Source organism: Myxine glutinosa, chromosome 12 (genome assembly GCF_964187855.1).
Source record: "Myxine glutinosa chromosome 12, kmMyxGlut1.1, whole genome shotgun sequence".
NCBI classification, from domain to species: domain Eukaryota; kingdom Metazoa; phylum Chordata; class Myxini; order Myxiniformes; family Myxinidae; genus Myxine; species Myxine glutinosa.
This window is the reverse complement of record NC_136272.1, coordinates 89,433,204-89,454,779: the sequence shown is the minus strand read 5'-3', so window position 1 is coordinate 89,454,779 and position 21,576 is coordinate 89,433,204. Positions and strand designations below refer to the sequence as shown.

The 21,576-nt window shown below is 45.3% G+C and overlaps 1 non-coding gene across 1 annotated transcript in view; it reads right to left on the bottom strand.

Moving 5' to 3' along the window:
• The window catches only part of LOC137437599 (uncharacterized), an 89,690-nt gene extending 71,247 nt beyond the window's left edge, over positions 1 to 18,443 (bottom strand). Inside the window, exons 1-2 of the transcript XR_013620964.1 lie at positions 17,828 to 18,443; positions 5,092 to 5,160 (exon numbers count right to left, since the gene is read on the bottom strand). This is a non-coding gene — a transcript (uncharacterized LOC137437599). The remainder of the gene's footprint in view (positions 1 to 5,091; positions 5,161 to 17,827) is intronic.
• Positions 18,444 to 21,576: the final 3,133 nt, after the last annotated feature.

The following is a 21,576-nucleotide window of genomic DNA, read 5'->3' as shown; positions in this document are numbered from 1 at the left end:
GTTATATCATGCATGTTCTGATCCTTTCAATGACCTGATCTAACATGTTATAATATTGTTATGGATCTCAGAGACGGCACTCCCCTTAGCAAGGGAGGGGGGGGGGGGGTTAATCCCCTTGGCCTGTTAAGCTGGCCGTCTCTCGTCCTGGTACTTGTAACGCTCTTTTGCAGGGTGGAATTGAGCAGGGTTATTGGTCAAGGTGTTCTCCCGAATACCTTTACCAATCCCTCCGCAAAACAGGGAGACAAGTACCGCTCGAACCACGGACAAGATGGTATTTTCCGAGCGGTTTAGCAATCCGCGGTTCGAGCCGTTATCAAGAGACTAAACCCGATTCAGAGCGTTGGCCAAATCGTGCCACAGGTATTCAATCAGGGAAAAGACTAAAGCGATCAGGGAAGAATGAAACCAAAAGGGTAAGAAATAACAGACATTTATTAATTATTTACAAAACCAAAGAAACCAAAGGAAGAAACGGCAGCAATATACAGAAGGAGAAGAAGAAGATACACAGGGCAGCCTTAAGCAGTCTTACTCTACGACCCCAGACAAACATACACACTCACACTGGGATTGTAGCTGGTAGGGTGGAAGGTCCAGATGGATGGTCCAGGCGATGGGGTCCAGGCTCCGGTCCCGCGGGCGAAAACCCGGCAGGCAGCTTCACGCGTATCGTTCAACCGCCAGCGGACCTTACGTATAGCGGGGGGACTGGGATGCTCCGTATGTAATAAATGAATGGCTTTGCCAAACGCGTAGAGTTCTTTCGCCACTGCCGTGTGCACGCGAGTCCTGTTCAAGAGCGCCGCCATATGGTTCTTTCGCCAGAGACATCCCCGCGCAGTTCTTCCAAAAGGAGCCCGTCGAAAGAAGTCCGTCAAAGGGCTCTTCGCGCGCTCTTTTATAACGCGAGCCAAGATCACTACGTGCTCCTCCGAAACCACGCCCACCACCAAGCTCATCTCAGCCCTGGTTGGCTCGCCGAAAGGGCCACGCCTCGGTCTCGGCGCTCCGCCCCCCTTCTTCTCCGGCTTGACCGTGTGCATAATGGCGGCGAACGCTGCTGGCAAACGAAGTACCACAATTTGGAGAGGGAGAGCAAAATGGACGGAATGGGGCCTATATTATTTGATTAATGCAACGCAGATTCAACTATTGAGAACAGGTCCTTAACTGAAACACATAATAATGAGATAACTACGAAGAGGTCCTATGGTTCGCTACGTGTGGTTCATGGACTAACTAGGGTGCGATCTTTAACAAGCCAATTGATGGGAATATTTACAGGGGGACATTTATAAGGGATGCATTTACTAAATTTACTAGTGAAGGTTCTAAAAACCATAACAATATCATGCAAGTTCTGATTCTTTCAATGGCCTAATCTAACATAAGTTATAGCAATAATAATTGGCAATAATAATAAGAATAATAACATGACTCCACCTGCCGCTTCCGTAGTGAGCAGGTGCACAAGTTAAGGGAAATGAACGAACAGGAAAAGAAGAGATAGAGGTGGAAGGATGAAACACAGTCACAGTCACATGCACATAATAAGGTTGGTTATGTGAGTAGAAAATGGGAGTAGAAAAAAAATTATGCGCAGGGATGGGAGATGACATGAGATGGCCCTGCAGCACATAATTCAAGCCCTGGAGGGAATAGTGCAATGTAAGCATCTCCTCAAGAACTTTGCAACAGCCTCCTCCCAACCAGTTTATCTCAACGTATTAAATTTAATAAATAACGATCATACTCTAATGGAGCTCAGGCGTATATGGGTATGTATGTGTGGACGGACTGCCTTTGCCCAATGGGTTGGAGAGCTGGCTCGACTGCACCCACAATTGTAACCTGAAAAAAAATCATACATCCACCATTTTGGGAAGGCTCATAGGCCTCAGACCTCAGGTGTCAGCCCATGGCCCAGTGCAATTGGAATTATCCGAGCTATATAACCACGATCTATTATTATTATATATATGCACATAAGCAGGAGGCATGTTTTTATTTTTCCTTCATGTATGTAAGCCAGGTCATATATATTATTTTCAGAAGCGATCACAGCAGCGTTATGTGGCCCATGCACCACCCAAATAAAAGGATGAGCAATCAATTCATATAATAAATGGAGGTTTTTGTAAGCAATTTTAGTTTTAGCCCTGAGTTTTCAAGGCTGAACAGTATGAAAATACAGAAGGGTCACCCATCATTTTGACAGGCTTTCCCGATAATAAAAAGTACAATATAATAAAATAATATTACCCGATAATAATAATTTCCCAAAAATAAAAAAAAGTTGTGGATCCCATCTCGTCTTCAGTTGTCATACCCTTCCTCCCGCCCATGGTACACTGAATCCTGTGGTGAGGCAGTTGCCCTGAAACAACTTGCCTTCGCCTCATGGAAGGCAAATCCAACTAAAGGCAATCTCCATTCCTTTCACAAAGCTCAGAACAAAAGTGTGTGTCTACCCTCCGGAGAGCCAGGAAACAATATCTCGATACTCTCAAGACTGAACTCTCAAACCTGTCTCCCTCCTCCAAATCCTGGTGGCGTCTGGTCAAATCTGTTTCTGGTGTTTGTTCCCCTTCCTTCCCCTCCCTTATCTCAAATGGCTACACAGCCCACTCCACACGTGAAAGCTGAATGCCTCAACTCTGTGTTTGCATCATAATATTGGGTCCCAAACCAGTCTCTCTCTGTACCCACCTTACCCAGTTGAACCTAGCTGCTCCTGGACTCTGTGTCCTCTCCTGACAAGGTGGAGAAGTTTCTGTCAAACCTCGACTCTGATTCTGCAACTGGACCAGACGACATCAGCCCACGGGTCATAAAATCCTGCTCTGCCGCTTTTTCACACCCTCTCTCAGTTATATTCACCCTCTCTTTTGCTCAAGGTCATCTTCCATCAGCTTGGAAATCAGCCAACATTACCACCTTACATAAGAAAGGTGCAAAACCAGATCCTTGCAACTGCAGACCAATCAAGCTGCTCCCAATTATCAGCAAGGTAATGGAATCCATCATTGCTTCGGATATCAAATCCTTCCTCTTCTCCAATGGCTTGTTCTCTGATCATCAATTTGGATTCAGACCAGGTCATTCTACTATGGACGTGCTGCTTCTGCTGTCTCAACAATGAATGGAGGTCCTCAATGCCAAACAGGAAATCAGGAAACCAAACATGATATGTCTCCCTTGACATATCACGTGCTTTCGATACGGTCTGGCAGCCCGCCATGCTCACCAAACTCTCCTCTTATGGTATCCATGGAAACCTTCACGCATGGCTTGCGGACTTCCTCACCGGTCCAACGTGTGGCCCTGAATGTATTTCTCTCATCTCCCCTTCCTGTTCAGGCTGGAGTTCCTGAAGACAGTGTTCTGGGCCCTGTGCTTTTTCTGGTCTTCATCAATGATCTCCCCAACTCTCTGGAAAATCCTCTCTATCTCTTTGCTGATGACTCCACTCTCTGCCGCTCCATATCACGTCCCTCAGTTCGGCAGTCTGCAGCCTCCTCACTCTCTGCAGACCTGGACAAAATCACAGACTGGTCAAACAAGTGGAACATGTCTTTCAATCCTGACAAATCTCACACTCTCACTATGTCTCTCCGAAAAGACCATCTGGATAACCCTCCCATATACATTATCAACAATCCTCTCCAAGAAGTTCTGTCACTCAAGCTTTTGGGTTTCACTATCTGCCATGATCTTTCCTGGGAAAACCACATTTCAAATCTGGCCTCCAAAGCCAGTCGCCGACTGGGCATCCTCCGTCATGTGAAGTCCTGCCTCGGCACACCTGAGCTCCTCACCACATACAAAGCTTTCATCCGCAGCTCAATGGAATACTGTTCTCCCCTCTGGGCTGGTGCTCCTGCCTCACACCTAGCTCGGCTTCACGCTGTTGAAACCAATGCTTTCAGAATCATTGGTATCTCCCACGATGAAGCTGAGTCTAAGGGCCTTTCACTCTCTCACCACAGGCAGGTTGGTGGTCTTTCTGTCTTCCACCGACTGCTCTCTGGCCTAACTCCCCTCCAGCTCTGTCTGTGCTCTGTCCCCCAAATATTCCTTCAGGTCGTACAAGATCTGCCAGCAACCGGCTTCTGGTGAAACTGCCAAAATCAAGACTCTCTGCTCACCTTCACTCTTTCATGCAGACAGAGAGCAAATTTTTTGTCCCCTCCAGTGAAACTCGTAGGGGACTAATAATATCACATGGAGAGAAATACGTCGTGGAGGTGCGGAGCTAAGAAAAGTTGTGGAGAGGTGTAGCTGAAGAGGAAACACCTGGATTTGACATTACAGAGACAGGAACTGAAATGGAGTGATTGACAGAGACTCAGAGTCTCGGAAACGTAATTCCATGGCAACTCAACTGGTGTTCCCTCGGTGATGGTCTCAGACTTTGATGAAAATAAATTGATAAAAATCCGTTGGTGTGATAAATATTTCAGCCCCAACTCGGATTATGGGTTATGTTTCCATGCCCCTCTCCCCCACTTCCCAAATAGTGTGCCATGTCCAATTTTTGACATGACGTGACATGTCCAATTTGACAATTTTTGAACTTGAGAATAACATCTGTTATTCACATTTTGGGAATATCGTATCTTGCAACTGGATAAAAGTAGAAAACTGAAGACTTTGATCCTTGGGTAATTATTAATCTCACATTTCACAATCTGTCGTCGAAAATGGAACTTTGTTTTACCACTTTTGAGTTGAAGGCATCCCAAAATGAACATTTTGTTTTTACTTTTTGGGATTTGGGAACTCATTGAATGCATACGTCAAACGGATAACCAAAGTTGGACAAAATCAAAAAGACACAAACAGATAGAAAGACAGAAGGAAACACAGAGATACAACACAAACAAATAAAGAAAGAAAGACAAACAGTTGGAGGGATGAATTGACACATGGATAGACAGATAAACAGACAGACAAAGTTAATGGAGAAAGTAACTGACAGACAAAGTGACAGACAATTTTGCAACAACGTCGTCTTGCAACAACAAAATGGTTACAAAATAAGAACGTTCATTCATAAGTAAACCACAAAAAGGATCAACAAACCTCATAATGATCTTCCAATGTGGTTTTACGTTTGGCCTTATCGAAGAGAGCATCCAGAGCGGGATCAATCTGCAAATGAAAAGAGATGAATGACTAAAACAAAGGTCAAAAACAAGATTTAAAATATATATTTGTTGCAGAAGGTACATTTCATTCAAATATCGTTAATCTCGTCTGCAGCATTAATGATACACACAAATAAACCCAACTTTATCCACAAGTGGCACACACACCTCAAAAGGCCACCACATGTTCTCACAATGCACAATAATCTCGTTATAATTTATCACCTTTTAATGACTCACTTTGTGTTTCACTCCACTGTGAAAAGACATTCGATCTGACAATTCCTTAACCAATTGCTCAGTTCAGGTCAGAAAATTGTAACGGACTTGATTGTCCCTAATGGGCGATGTGAGACCGACGGAGATAAATTCCCAAGATGTCGAGTGGAGGAATTCTGCGCATGCGCGGTGCGATGTGGTTAACAATTAATTAATTTAGATGCACGAAGGGTTCGGGATGTGGGTTTGGTTTTAAGGGGAATTTGGTTATGGTGGAGGGTGATTCTATGGCTCAAAACCTACAGTGATAATGTTTCAAACAGACCGGGCTTAATGAATGACAACCGGGATGGGGGAACATACAGTAAATCAATGCAAGAAAAAGGAAAGAGGGGAAAACCCGATCGGCCCAACATGTTTAACCGAGAGCAAGATGGATTCGCCAATCACAGTCTCACTTAACATGTGCAGATTTGCTCAGGGGCACAGGACAGCAGAAGAATAGGACAGAAATGGAGATGGATGTGGAGGGGAGCTTTCCTTGAGGTGCTTGTGAAGCACATGTGGGGGCCCATCACTGATGCTGTGGCTGGAGTCGACGTGACTGCAATGGCTCATGTTGTGACATGTTCGAACCGGGCTGATTGCGGGGCTCAGCACGGCCGCGACCTTGTCCTCTTCTGGCCCACACTGTGGCGCTCTCTCCTGACTCTCTCATGCTCACCCTCTCCATTTCAAGGCACTGATGAACTCTCTCTCGAATCTGATTTTTTCTGATTTTCAGAGTCTGACATTGAGAGGCACTGATCCCCCCCCCCCCTCCCCCTCCACCATTCCACCCCATGCAGACTCCCACAGTGACAAAGTTGCTCAAGCATCTCTGCCATGTCAATGCAGCTGCATCCCAAGTCACTCACGTGGACACGTCATGTTGGTGGAACATGTGTGGCGCACACATGTGCGCACACCATTTTAACAGGGTTATGTGGGGTGCGGAGATAAATTACAATGGGGAAGGTTTGAGAATGTTAATTACTGTGGGAAAAGAGTGAAAGGAGATAGACACATGGGCTACGACAACAAGTAGCTTCCTATACACCTGATCCTGGTAGTTTGTAACTTGGGTGAAAAAAACACTTCAACTAACATTCATTAAAAGATACATAATTAATAATGAATCTTTCACTTACTAACCCCCAAGTCATTTTTGAAACAATACCTTGTTGATAATAAGGACCATCATCATATTAACCAGACTCGGGTGGTATAATGGGTAGAACATTTGTTCCGAGTCTGTGAGGTCGGTGGTTCAAATGCTGGTCAAGTTATACCAAAGACTTTAACTTTAAATGATGAGCGTCGAAAAAGGAAGCAGCACGTGCCATTTTAAAAGGAAAGAGCAAGGACAAACACCGTGGGTTGTCACTCCAAGGGAGGGGGTTGAGAATTTCTCCATAATTGCCCCCATTGCTGTGTAGTGTAGAGCGACGTCACAAGATGGCACCGCCGAGACCACGAGCGTCCCGGGAAGTTACATTACTTCCACAAATGTCACTAGCTGTGTTTATCTGGTGAAGGCAGTGATGACTGTTGTATTTTAACAATTTGTGTTGCAGCTCCTCCTCGAGCCATATAGGCTTATACCATGTAAAAAAAAAAAAAAAAAAATATATATATTTATATATATATATATATATATATATATATATATATATATATATATATATATATATATATATATATATATATATATATACACAGACTTGGCATTTAATACGGAATATTTTTTTTTTCTTGACTTGGGTTTACTTCTTAACTCAGTATATCAATCTGGTGAGTTTCTTTTACACTTTGGTGATTTATTTGTTCAAAGAACCATGTCACTGATTGTCTGTCGCAGCAAGAAGTCAACAACAGGATTATATCACAGGTGGCGTGGCAAAATGTACGGACAGGTGCATTTGACGATTGGCTTCACAGTCGGGCACACAAGGGTTGTTGCGTTCTGTATTAGTGGAAAACAACTGCTGCACGTCTCCAAAAGTTATTGCCGCTTCTTCTGGAGATGGTCCGTCAACTCGACAATGCTGTTTGTCATGGAGTGGTGGCTTTAGGAAATTACGGCATAAAACAGCGTGCTATTGCTCGGCAGTATGGCATCACTCAAGGTCAGGTGTCAAAGATCCTGAAACGAAATGCTCAGAGGGGTGTCCCTACTCCAATACCGAGGCCAGGACGTCCCCGCAGAACCACAAGGAGGGATGATCGCCAGCTGCACCGGTTAGTCCGCAATGGCCGTACCAAGTCAGCTAATCGGCTTAGGGCTGAGTGGCAGCAACTGACAAATGTGCCTGTATCCAGAAGGTTAGTCAACCAACGACTGGTTCAAGCAGGCTATCGTGCCAGGCCCCCTGAGAAAGCCACGCCTGACCAGACAACACTGCCAGCGCCGATTGCAGTGGGCCAGAGAGCACCGTCAATGGCAGCCAGGACACTGGAATCACGTGATCTTCGGTGACGAGTCTAGATTTCTGGTCTATCGTCAAGATGGCCGCGTCCGAGTGCGCAGACAAGTGCATGAAGCCTACAACAAAGATTGTATAGTGCCAAGAGTCCAAGCTGGAGGTGGTGGGGTGACCGTTTGGGCTGCTTTTCATGCAGGGGGCAAAACTGACCTGGTTGTTCTGAATAGAAACCTGAACCAGTTCAAGTACAGGGCCATTCTGGAAGAAACATTGCTTCCATTTGCTCATGCAGCCTTTCGAGGAAACTTTGTCTTCCAAGATGACAATGCACGGCCTCATCGTGCTCGCATGATCCAACACTTTCTTGCTGACCGTGGTGTCGAGCATATGGAGTGGCCTGCCATGTCCTCGGATATGAATCCGATAGAGAACTTGTGGGCAGAATGAACGCGTCAAATCGACCACTTGGACCAGCAGCCGAACTCTGTGCGTGAATTGCAGCAGGCTATTGTCACTGCATGGCAAGCGATTCCTGTCCAAACCTTGGCAAATCTCGTGAACAGCATGCTTCAACGTGTACGTGCTCTCCTGAATGCTCGTGGGGGTTACACGAAGTACTGAACTGTAATTTTACTGTCCGTAATCCCAGTCGTAATTTCACTTTTGTTTTTGTTAAAAAAATATTTGGCTAATGTGCAAAATAAAGAGATACTTCTGGAAAACGTACAGAAGTCTAACACAGTACTGTCCATGAATTGAGTTCGATATTAGTTTTCACATCACTTTCAAGGATCAATTTATTTGTTTCTAAATATCAAATGTGGTTTTTGTTTCTTTTAAAGGTCACATTAACAAAATCTAGAATAATTTCAACATAATTCCAATGAACTTTTGGTTCTAAGTCATCTTGAAAAGTAAGTTCACCCCCACAAAAAAAATATTCCATATTAAATGCCAAGTCTGTATGTATGTATATATATATATATATATATATATATATATATATATATATATATATATATATATATATGTATATATATATATATATATACACACACACACACACACACACACACACACACACACACACACACACACACACACACACACACACACACACACACACACACACACACACACACACACACACACACACACACTAAAAGGGGTGCCTGGGATTGCCAGGTGCTGGTATAATTTTCTTGCTATTTTAAAGAAATAAATTTTTTGTGGAGGCCTAAAACATTTCCCTACACCCACGAAGGAATGGGGTCAGGAATCGTTTAATATTACCTTTCACAAAGCTGCAAAGGCTTAGGCACTATAGAGCAATTTAAAAAAAAAATGCAACCGAATCCAACTTTCTTTTTTTTTAACTTTCAAAAAGCTTCTTTTTTTTTTGGCCTTAAACACTCCGTGGCACTCACTGATGAACTTCTAGAAGTTTTATGAAGAGATGTTTGGTCACTGAGAAAAACAGTGACACAGACACAGACAAACATTTGTATATTGTTGTGGATTTGAGAATTGTGTTGTGTTTTTTTTATTATGGTTGTAAGTGTAATGAAACTTGTTGTAAATATCACCCTCCAGTTTGTGTATAAAGGTCAAAGGTCGTCCCCTTAGTTATTCCATATACAATCACGTAGCAAATCATAGATTTCCTTTTTTAGTAGTTATCTCCTTATTCTGTGTATTAGGTTAAGGTTCTGTCTTCCATTAGTTGACACTGCATTGCATCAAATTGGAACAAGGTAGAATCCCTTTTCAAATTCCCCAAAGCCTCCATTTCCAACCGCATTCCCCTTTTTGTCAGCCATTACCAACTGCATTGGGTGGTTTTCTGCATGCGGTTTTCTGCATTCGCCGCTGCTGCTTTGGGACCGTGTTTTTCGCTGCAAGACTCCATTGAGCACGAGGTCATCTCGGAGCAGAAGGTGGGAGGAGTCAGCCCAGCGCCAGGAACAAGGCGTGGCCTTGCCAACGCCTCCTCTAGGGGCGGGATCGGTGAGCCCTCGCGACCAATCAAGGCCGAGGCGAGCTCACCGATGGGCGTGTCCTGGAGGCCGGTGGCTTGATCGCCCCAGGCGCAATAAAAGCGCGCGCGCAAGCCTTTTGAAAGGTCGGCAGATGCGTGAGAGAGTCGGCAGATGCGTGAGAGGGTCGGCAGATGCGTGAGGGGACGGCAGATGCGTAAAAAAGGACGGCAGATGCGTGAGAAAGTTGGCAGTGCACCGAAGCCCAGTCGAGTCCAGTCCAGTTGAGGAGCGGAGAGTCCAGTGGAGCGGCTGACCAAGGAAGCCCCCACAGCAGATGAGTGAGGAGTCCACCGCCGCTGAATCCACCGCAGCTGGGTCGGGTTGAGGTTCTAACGGCAGTTCGACCCGCGGCCACGAAGCAACGCCGCCGGACGAACGAGAGTGTGGAGAGTCGGCGGCTGCTCCCTCCCGGCCCGATCGTCCTCTGGTCCGAGCTGAACCTCCCCCCTTTCCAGCCACTCGTGCCTGCCTTCATTGCCCATTCGTGTGAGTTTGTCTTTGTTTGTTCTGTCCTGGGTTTTAAGTAAGACTGCCATAGGTAAGCTAGCGTTGCACTGTGTCCTTCTGGTCCGTCCCTCTTTCTGTAATTATTTTCTTATTCTTCCTTCTTCTTGGTTCCTTTAATTGTGTAAATAGTAGTAATAAATTATATTTGTATTTCCTACCTTTGCCTTTCTTTCCCTTACATCCGTCGTCGTTGTGATTTCCCTCATTGGACACCTGTGGCACGATTTTGGCCAACGTTCAGGATCGGGTTAGTTTCTGTTAATCGTTCGTGCCGCAGTTGCTAAAACCGCTCGGCAATTAACATCTGTCCGCGGTACGAACGGGGCTGTGCACCTGCCTTTCCGGAGGTAGCTGGGCAGCGTCAGGGTCCCCGTCGGTCAGTCAGAGACGAGGGGATTAATCCCCCCTCGGTAAGGGGAACAGAGGCCGACGTTGGGTTCCGTAACAATATGTATACAGTCGGACTTCAACATTCGCCGTCCAAATATTCACAGACCCCGCGTATTCGCGGAGCCTGGGAATTCTTCCACAGACACCTACTCACTCTTATGCACAGATTCATCCCATCTCATCTTCAATTATCTTACCCATCGTTCCACTCTTGGTACTCTCAATCCTGTGGTGAGGCAGTTGCTTTAAAACAACTTGCATTCTCCTCCTGGAAGACATATCCAACTGAAGCCAACTTCAGATCATTCCACAAAGCTCGCAACAAGTGAAGAGCCAACAACTCTCTCTGAAGACCCAGAAAACAACGTGTCCAATCTCAAGAATGAGCTTTCAAACTTGTCTCCCTTCTCTAAAACCTGGTGGTGCCTTGTTAAGGTGGCACCTTGTCAAGACTTGCACCCTCTGCCCTCTCTGTGCTTTGTCCCCCTCAGGTATATGCAGGACGCACGCGGTCCACCAGCAAACCCCTCGCAGTGAAACTGGACTCGAAGAGAACGATATAGTCCATGACTGGGGCCTTAAACATTAAAAAACAAAAAATCATAATTAAAAAAAACAATGTTGCGGTGCCCCCATCCTGCTTCAATGACACTTTTCATAATCACACAAAAGGCATACCATCCAAATAAGGAACCAAAATCTCTTCTAACATTGCAAGGTAACTAACACCGGAAACATTATCTTCATTAAAGTGGTGGCCAAACAGAATGTCACAATGAAAAGCACACCACACCATAATTACAGGATCATATTAAACATGAGATTCATCAGTCCAATGAGGATCATCATCGCTCCAATGTCGCAAATTATGGCGGTTGACTCTCCCAGTCAAATGGAACGAGGCTTCATCAGTGAAGATGATGTCAGATATTAATGTTGTTTCCACATCAAATCTATGCATTAACCACTCACAAAATTCCACACATCAGTCGGCATCATCTCCATAAACAGCTTTAACAAAGGTAACCTTGCATGGATGGCATTTGTTTGCCTTTAAAATTCTTGCAGCGGAAGCTCGGCTAACTCCCACTTCTTCAATAATTTCTCTTGACGATTTTATGAGCTTTTTGCAATCACTGCGAAAGCATTTTCAGAATTGGTTCAATCTGTAGAGGAGCGAGGATGACGAGTACGAGGTTTATCAGCAATGATCCCAGTCGCTTTCAATCACTGAAACACTTCACCGACGAATCGATGCCTTTGCTTTGGCTTTCAGGGACTTTTTCATGGAATAACAGACATGCCTCCCTCTGGCTTTTTCCAGAAGTAATAGCAACACGAGTTCCACCTTCACTTTATTGGTATAATGCGCCACGAAAGATTTTATTTACATGCAATATAAAAAATTGCAATTGCAATTTGACTCTCTGGAAAATTCTCTCTCTCTCTTTGCTGATGACTCCACTCTCTGCCGCTCCATATCTCAACCCTCAGATCGGCAGTCTGCAGCCTCTTCACTCTCTGCAGAGCTGGATAAAATCACAAACTGGTCAAACAAGTGAAACATGTCTTTCAATCCTGACAAATCTCACACTCTCACCTTGTCTCTCCGAAAAGACCGACTGAACAACCCTCCCATCTACTTTCTGAAAAATCCTCTCGAAGAAGTCCTGTCACTCAAGCTTTTGGGTCTCACTATCTGCCATGATCTTTCCTGAAAAAAAAAACACATTTCCAAGCTGGCCTCCAAAGCCAGTCGCCGTCTGGGCATCCTTCGTCGTGCCAAGTCATTTCTTGGCACACCTGAGCTCCTCACCACATACAAAGCTTTCATCCGCAGCTTAATGGAATACTGCTCTCCCATCTGGGCTGGTGCTCCTGCCTCACACATCATCATCATTATCATCATCATCCCTGTCCATCTCGGCTTCATGCTGTTGAAACCAAAGCTTTCAGCATCATTGGAATCTCCCGCGATGAAGCTGATTCTGAAGGCCTTCACTCGCTCACCGCAGGCAGGTTGGTGGTCTTTCTGTCTTCTACAGACTCCTCTCCGGCCTAGCTCACCCTGTTCTGTCTGTGCTCTTTCCCCCAAATATTCCTGCAGGACGCACAAGATCTGCCAGCAACCCTCTACCCGGTGAAACTGCCAAAATCAAGACTCTCTGCTCACCTTCACTCTTTCATTCCTCTTTTCTCCCGCCTTTGGAACAAACTCCCACACTCTCTTCAATCCCTCTCCTCCAACCAGGTCATTAAAACAGCTGTTCACAATCATCTCTTTTCTTCCCCCATCCAACCCTTGATCTTTTCTACCCCCGTTAATACACCCCAAATCCACCTCTTTCAATCTCTGACTTCTTTCCTGAAATTCCTTGTAGTGTCCATTTGTTTTATAGCATATACCCTCTCTCCCACCACCAGCCCTCTCCCTCCCACAGATCTCCCGAAGTCCCTGTTCTCTACTGTTGATGTGCTTGTATTTTCTCTTTCTCTTTCTCTTTCTCTTTCTCTTTCTCTTTCTCTTTCTCTCTCTCTCTCTCTCTCTCTCTCTCTCTCTCTCATATGTTTTATGTGTCCGTTTATGTTTTTGATATGTTAGCTCTTACATGAGCCTCGACTTTGTATACAAAAAAAAATTTTTTTTTTTTAAAAGAACGACTTTAAAAATGACTATTTCACTTTAAAAGCAAAACGTATATTTTTCTTATAGGTCTGAATTTCCGTGACAACCTGTGTGTTCATGACAACATTCTCCAAAACTAAAGGTGCATAGTTCTTACATAGTTCAACTGTAACTTTTGGAGTCTTATCAGTTAACTTAGTTAACTTTTCTGAGACCAAGGGTGGGGGGAGGGGTGGAGGAGGAGGAATAAGGAGCAAGGTGCCAAAACGATGCCACTGGTGCAGTTCCCCCTGTAGGTTAGGGGAAAGGATTTATGGTTTGTTCAAGGTGCTGGAGATAACTCGCCCACTTTTTGCATCGGACAAAAGACGTCAATCCTTGCAGATGGGATGTCCTGCAGTTTAACATCAATTCTGGGGCGGCGGACTTTGTGAAGCACCAATCGGTCACACATCAAACCCAGACTGAACAACTCGAAAATAAGAGCGTTGCCTCTACACCACACTATCAGGACCGACAGGGCCTTCAGGAAGGATTCACACCTCTTGACTTTTTCACATTTTGTTGTGTTACAGCCTGAATTTAAAATGGATTAAAATGAGATTTTTTTGTCACTGATCTACATATAATACCCCATCATTTCATTTTACAAAATAATTAAAAATTAGAAACTGATGTGCGTTGAGTCATTAAGTATTCAACTCCTTTGCTATGACATTTCCAAATTGAGCTCAGGTGCATCCAATTTCCTTTGATCATCCTTGAGATGTCTCTACAACTTGATTGGAGTCCACCTGTGGCCAATTCAATTGATTGTACATGATTTCGAAAGAAACACACCTTTTTATATCCCACAACAACAACAACAACAACAACATGCATTTTAAAGGCCATTTTCCCTGCTAGAGCGGGCGTTAGCCTTGCGGTCCCCATGACAATCTTCTCCATTTTGCCCTATTTTCTGCATCTCTCCTTGTTAACCCCTTTGCCCGCATTTCTTCTTCCACCATCTTTAGCCAAGTCTTTCTCGGTCTTCCCCGTCTTCTACTTCCTTCTACATTCATTTCCATCACTCTTCTCAACCAGTCACTTTCATCCTTCCTCAACACATGACCAAACCATCTCAACCTGTTCCTCTTCACAGCATCAATCACAGGCTCTATTCCCATCATCTTTCGCAATTAATCATTTGTCTTCGTCTCTCTCAACGATACTCCGCACATCCGTCGAACCATTCGCATTTCCACCCTTTCCAACCTTCGTTGCTGCTCTACGTTCATTACCCATGTCTCGCTCCCATAAATCATAACACTTCTCACACATGCAGCACACACCTTTCCCTTCAGCTTCAACGACACTCCCCTCATCATCAGCACGCCACTCAATTCCCGAAACTTCTTCCATGCACATCTCACTCGAGCAACCGTTGCCGAGTCTGATCCACCTTCTCCATTCAGCATGTCTCCGAGGTAGCAAAATGTTTTCACACCTTCCAGCTTCACGCCGTCTCCAAGATCCAACTCAACATTTCCTCCATCTGCAGCTCCCTCTGTGCACACCTTACATTTGAATGTAGCTGCCACACTGGTTAATGACCCTCTCAGACCACTACATTTTTGATGAACCCACTCAGCGCACATTGTACAATGAACGGAGTTCACTCCGACACCCTTCCTACACACAGCACAGGGCCACTTCCCAGTTCTTTCCACCTCGCCACATGCTTTACCGCTTGCCATCACCTTCGTCTTTCCGATATTCACCTTCAGACCTTTTGTCTCCATACATTCCTTCCACATGTTCATCTTTTCCTTCAGTCCATCCATACTTTCCGCAATCAACACCAGATCATCTGCATACAACAACTCCCACGGTAAACCCTCCTTTACGTTGAGCCAGCACCTCCATCACAGCTACAAATAGTAGTGGTCTTAGTACCGACCCCTGATGCACTCCCACCTTCACCTCAAACTCACCACTGTTCCCGTCCTTCGTCCTTACAGCTGTGCGCGCTCTTTTGTACATTGCCATCACTACTCTGATCAACCATTCCTCCACTCCTAACTTCCTCAATGCCCATGTCAATACTTTGCGTGGAACCCGATCGAATGCTTTCTCCAGATCAACAAACCCAAGAAACAACTTCTTCCTCTTCTCCATGTACTTCTCCTGCAACTGCCTCACAATAAAAAGCGCGTCTGTCGTTCCTCTTCCTGGCATGAATCCAAACTGCATTTCGTCGATCTTCACTTTCTTCCTTATCCTCCTCTCCAACACCCTTTCCAATACCTTCATTCCATGCTCCAATAACTTTATCGCTCAGTACGAGCCACACTCCAGAGGGTCACCTTTCCCCTTGTATAGAGGGACGAGGGTACTCAGTTCCCAATCCACTGGAATGCAGCCTTCTTTCACCACCAGATTACAGATCTCTGTCATTCTCTTCACACCCCAACTTCCTGCTGCCTTCAACATATCTCCCACAACTCCCGTCGGCCCTCCCGCTTTTCTACCCTTCATTGCTTTTATCGCTTCCTCAACTTCCTTCTCAGTTATCTTCTCTGCCGGTCCTAAAACTGGGTTACTCTCTATGTTGCCATCCCATTCATTCTCTGTATTCAACAGCACTTCCATAAATCTTTTCCATCTTCCTTTATTTCCATCTGGGTCGACAACGATTTGTCCCACTTCATCCTTCAAGCAACTCACCCCCATCACATCACACCTCTCTTTCGCTATCTGCTTTGCAATCCTGAATACTGCTTTCTGACCCTTTTCCGAATCCAAGCGTTCTCCGAACATTTTCCTACATGCCTCCTGCGCCTTTGCTACCTCTTTCTTTGCAGCCTTCCTGGCTGCCTTATAACTTTCATGCTCTGCTGTTTCTGCTCCCATACCCTTCACCTTCTGCTACTCCTTGAATTTCTTCCTCTTCTCGTCAATCCTCTTTCCAACTTCATCATCCCACCACCATCCCACCACCATGTTTCCGAGTGCCTCGGTGGTCCTTTTGTCCATCCACATACCTCACCAACGGCTCCCAACAGACTAGCTTTCATTGACATCCAACCACTTTCAAGCTCAACCACATCATCCTCGACCCTACTCAGCCTCTCTATTAATGCCTCCCTTACTGTCACCTCTTTCAACCTCCACACCTTCATTCTCGGTTGGTACTTCACCCGCCGAGCTCTCCTCGCACCTTTCACCCTTACGTCGCAGACAACCAAGTGGTGCTGTGAAACAGCCTCCTCCCCCGGGATCACCTTTGTGTCCCGGAGGTGCCCCCTATCTCGCCTACGCACCATCAGGTAGTCAACGGTTGTCGTCGACCCACCTGACGTGTATGTAACAAGCTTATTATCCTCTTTCTGGAACTGAGTATTACAAATCAACAAATCAGCTCCATCAGCAAACTCCAAAATCCTTTCATCTTCTCCATTTCTCACACCATATCCGTAACCCCCATGAACTCCGTCAAAACCATCCATACTCCTTCCCACATGTCCATTTAGGTCTCCTCCTACCACAACAACTTCCTCATCTTTCACGTTTTCCATCAGCTTCTCTATCGCACACCAGAACTTGTCCTTCTCTTCATCGCTTCGACCAACCTGCGGAGCATATCCCGAGATGACGTTCACCAAGAGCTTTCCAATCATCATTTTCACCATCATCAACCTATCACTCACTCTAGTCACACTCACCACACTGTCTACAAACTCCTCAGAAAACAGGACACCAACACCATTCACGCCCTCCAGGCACCCTTACCACACAAACTTGTATTTCTGTCCCTGCCTACCCTTCACTATTCTCACACCACTTCCCTTCCATCTCGTCTCTTGCACACAACATATGTCCACTCTTCTTCTGACCAATACTTCCACCACTTCTCCTGATCTCCCTGTCATTGTCCCTACATTCCATGTCCCAAACCTCAGAAACCGATCTCCACTTCGGGCTGTACCCTGCCCAGATGTAGTTGTAATTGTCATGGTTCTCTTTTTGAAGCAATGTTTTTATGGCCGGATGCCCTTCCTGACGCCTATATATCCCACAATTGGGATATAAAAGGTCCCACAATTGATATAATGCATGTCAGAGCAGAAACTCTACCATGAAGTCCAAGGAACCCATCCGTAGAACTCCGAGATAGAATTGTAAGGAGGCAAAGATCTGGGGAAGGGTATAAAACTATTTCTTGTGTTTAAAGTTCCCAAGAGCACAATGAGCTCCATAATTAGGAAATGGAAAGAATATGGAACTACCCAGACTTTTTCTAGAGCTGGCCATCTGACCAAACTGAGCAATTCATCTTGTTTTTGTTTTAAAAATCTTGCTTTAAAATTATTTATCAGAACACGTGTGAGAAAACAAGTTGCATCCTGCAGAAATAAAATGGCCTTCGAGTTTATGACAAACCTTTGTCCTTCGTGCCATAGCTTCGTATCGGATCGTGGTGAACTCCTTGAGGCCTACAGATCCACCAATGATCAAAACCTGCAGAATCACACAAGATGAAAAAATGACTCATCTTTATTCAAGTTTCAACCAGTAACGCATTATGACTACATCAAGCGTGGGAGTAAAACAGGTTCATCAAAGTGAAAAGCAATATAGACATATAGAAATGAGGACATTTTGAATTTACCATTTACATTCTGAGATTTACAACTAAGAACATATTGCTACAGTTCTTAATTGGTCAAAAGTAATTTTGTTGCTCTTTTGCTGAGGTTTTTCTTAGTTATAGTTTAAGAAATTTGGAGGCCGTAGTATCAGTATGTGTAAGAAACTTGGACACAGGAGGCCATTTTGGCCATCATGCCTGTGCTTTATCATCACCACATCTGTGTGAAGACTTCATTACATGAGGTGGTGGAGGAGAGGGGAGGGGGGTAATAAAGGACAGGCACAGGAACATCAAAAACAAGGTGCTTTTTGGAGAGGAATGGTGGGAATGGTGAAGAGGTTGAACATGAAATGACCAATAGTACTGGCACCAAATTCACATTTTGATGAGATCTTCAAAGAAACTCAGCGTCGACGCTGAGCGACGTCGACGCTGAGGAATCTGGCATGTCACACAGGCCGACTAGCACGGTCTGCAAGCAGCCATCAATCATCTGGACTGGTCTCCCATCTCTACTGCCTCTGACATCAATTCTTCCTGGGAATTCTTCCAAAGTAAACTGCTCTCTCTCATGCACAGATTTATCCCATCTCGTCTTCAGTTGTCTTACCCTTCCTCCCGTCCATGGTACACTGAATCTTGTGGTGAGGCAGTTGCCCTGAAACAACTTCCCTTTGCCTCTTGGAAGGCAAATCCAACTGAAGGCAATCTCAGTTCCTTCCACCAAGCTCGGAACAAGTGTGTGTCTACCCTCAGGAGTGCCAGAAAGCACTATCTCTCCACACTCAAGAATGAACTCTCAAACCTGTCTCCTTCCTCCAAATCCTGGTGGCGTCTGGTCAAATCCGTTTCTGGTGTTTGTTCCCCCTCCATCCCCTCCCTTACCTCAAATGGCTACACAATTGACACCGCACGTGACAAAGCTGAATGCCTCAACTCTGCGTTTGCCTCAAAATCTTGTGTTCCAAACCCATCTCTCTCTGTTCCCACCTTACCCAGTCAAACCCAACTGCTCCTGGACTCTGTGTCCTTCTCTCCTGACAAGGTGGAGAAGTTTTTGTCAAACCTCGACTCTGATTCTGCAACTGGACCAGACGGCATCAGCCCACGGGTCCTAAAATCCTGCTCTGCCACTCTATCTCCACCCTCTCTCTGTTAGTTTCACCCTCTCTTTTGCTCAAGGTCATCCGCCAGCATCTTTGAAATCAGCAAACATTACCGCTTTACACAAAAAATGTGCAAAAACAGATCCTTGCAACTACAGACCAATCAGCCTGCTCCCAATTATCAGCAAAGTCATGGAATCCATCATTGCTTCGGATATCAAATCCTTCCTCTTCTCCAATAGCTTGATCTCCGATCATCAATTTGGATTCAGACCAGGTCATTCTACTCTGGACATGTTGCTTCTGCTGTCTCAACAATGGATGGAGGTCCTCAATGCCAAACAGGAAATCACAGCTGTCTCCCTTGACATATCACGTGCCTTCGATACGGCACCACGCTCTGCTCACCAAACTCTCCTCCTATGGCATCCATGGAAATCTCCATGCATGGCTTGCGGACTTCCTCTCTGGTCGTTGTCAACGTGTGGCCCTGAATGGATTTCTCTCATCTCCCCTTCCTGTTCAGGCTGGAGTTCCCCAAGGTAGTGTTCTGGGCCCTGTGCTTTTTCTGGTCTTCATTAATGATCTCTCCGACTCTCTGGAAAATCCTCTCCATCTCTTTGCTGATGAGTCCACTCTCTGCCGCTCCATTCCTCATCCCTCAGATCGGCAGACTGCAGCCTCCTCACTCTCTGCAGACCTGGACAAAATCACAGACTGGTCAAACAAGTGGAACATGTCTTTCAATCCTGACAAATCGCACACTCTTACAATGTCTCTTCGAAAAGACCGAATGGAAAACCCTCCCATTTACTTTCTCAACAATCCTCTCCACGAAGTTCTGTCGTTCAAGCCTTTGGGTCTCACTATCTGCCATGATCTTTCTTGGGAAAACCACATTTCCAAGCTAGCCTCCAAAGCCAGTCGCCGACTGGGCATCCTCCGTCGTGCAAAGTCCTTCCTTGACACACCTGAGCTCCTCACCACATTCAAGGCTTTCATCCACAACTCAATGGAATACTTTTCCCCCCTCTGGGCCGGTGCTCCTGCCTCACACCTCGGCTTCATGCTGTTCAAACAAAAGCTTTCAGAATCATTGGAATCTCCTGCGATGAAGCTAACTCCGAGGGCCTTTCAATCACTCACCGCAGGCAGGTTGGTGGTCTTTCTGTCTTCTACCGACTCCTCTCCGGCCTTGCTCCCCCAGCTCTCTCTGTGCTCTGTCCCCCAAATATTCCTGCAGGTCGCACAAGATCTACCAGCCACCCTCTTATGGTTAAACTGCCAAAACCAAAACTCTCTGCTCACCTTCACTCTTTCATTCCCCTTTTCTCCCGCCTCTGGAACAAACTCCCCCACTCCCTTCAATCCCACCCCTCCCTGCAGATCTTTAAAACAGCTGTTCACCACCATCTCTTATCTTCCCCCATCCAAAACCTTGACCTTTTCTACCCCCGCTAATTTCACCCCAATTCCACTTTTTTGAAATTCCAACTTCTTTCCTGGAAGTCCTTGCAGTGTCCATATGTTTTATACCTCTCCCACCTCCCCCCAAGCCCTCTCGCTCCCACAGTTCTCTCGATGTCCCTGCTCTCAAATGTTGTGTTTGTGTCCTTCCCCCTCTCTCCCCATGCTGTCTCCCGCTCCCCTTATTTTGTGTTTTATGTGTCGGTTTGACTTTTTGTGTGATTCATGTTAGCTCTTTCACGAGCCTCGATCTTGTATACAAAAAAATGAAAATAATAAAAATAAAAAACATTCCAAGAGGAATCCAATCACTGATCCACACCTCAGCTACTTACCAGTACTGCCAATATCCATGTACCCCTCGATCCCCAATGCTTCGAGGTACCTATTAACTCAAATTTAAACCCTTATATTGTCCATGCTGCCACTACCATTCTAGCTATTAACTGCACTCTCAGTGGAAAACGCCTGCCTTACTACCATCCCAACTCCTCTTCTTTACTCTCAGCCTGTGGCCCCGGGTCCTCTCAGTCTCAATTCTGCTGAAAAACTTCTGCCCTGATTTTGTCTCTACCCTTCTATCAAAAACATCTCTATCAGTCACCTCGTAATCGCGACTTTCTAATGTATGCGATCAAGATTGTTGGTTCAAAAAGCCCCAAAAATAGAAAATCAAAAGGTAAAGTTGGTTTGTGAAGTCATTTACCATTGAGCACAACATCAGATTGCATCAGTCACACGACTAAGCCACAGGGCCTGGGTAATGAAAGATATAAATGCGATGGAATCAAAGCAAAGGATTTTCAAAGCAATCTTTACTTTGTTTAAAATAACAACAGTTGATGTGGCAAAGGAGAAGGAATAATAAATTTGCTCACAGTTAAACGAAAGTGTATTGAAATAGAACAACAATTTGTCATAACTCAGGCCGTGATCATAGGCTGGATGCTGAGTATCGCGATGAT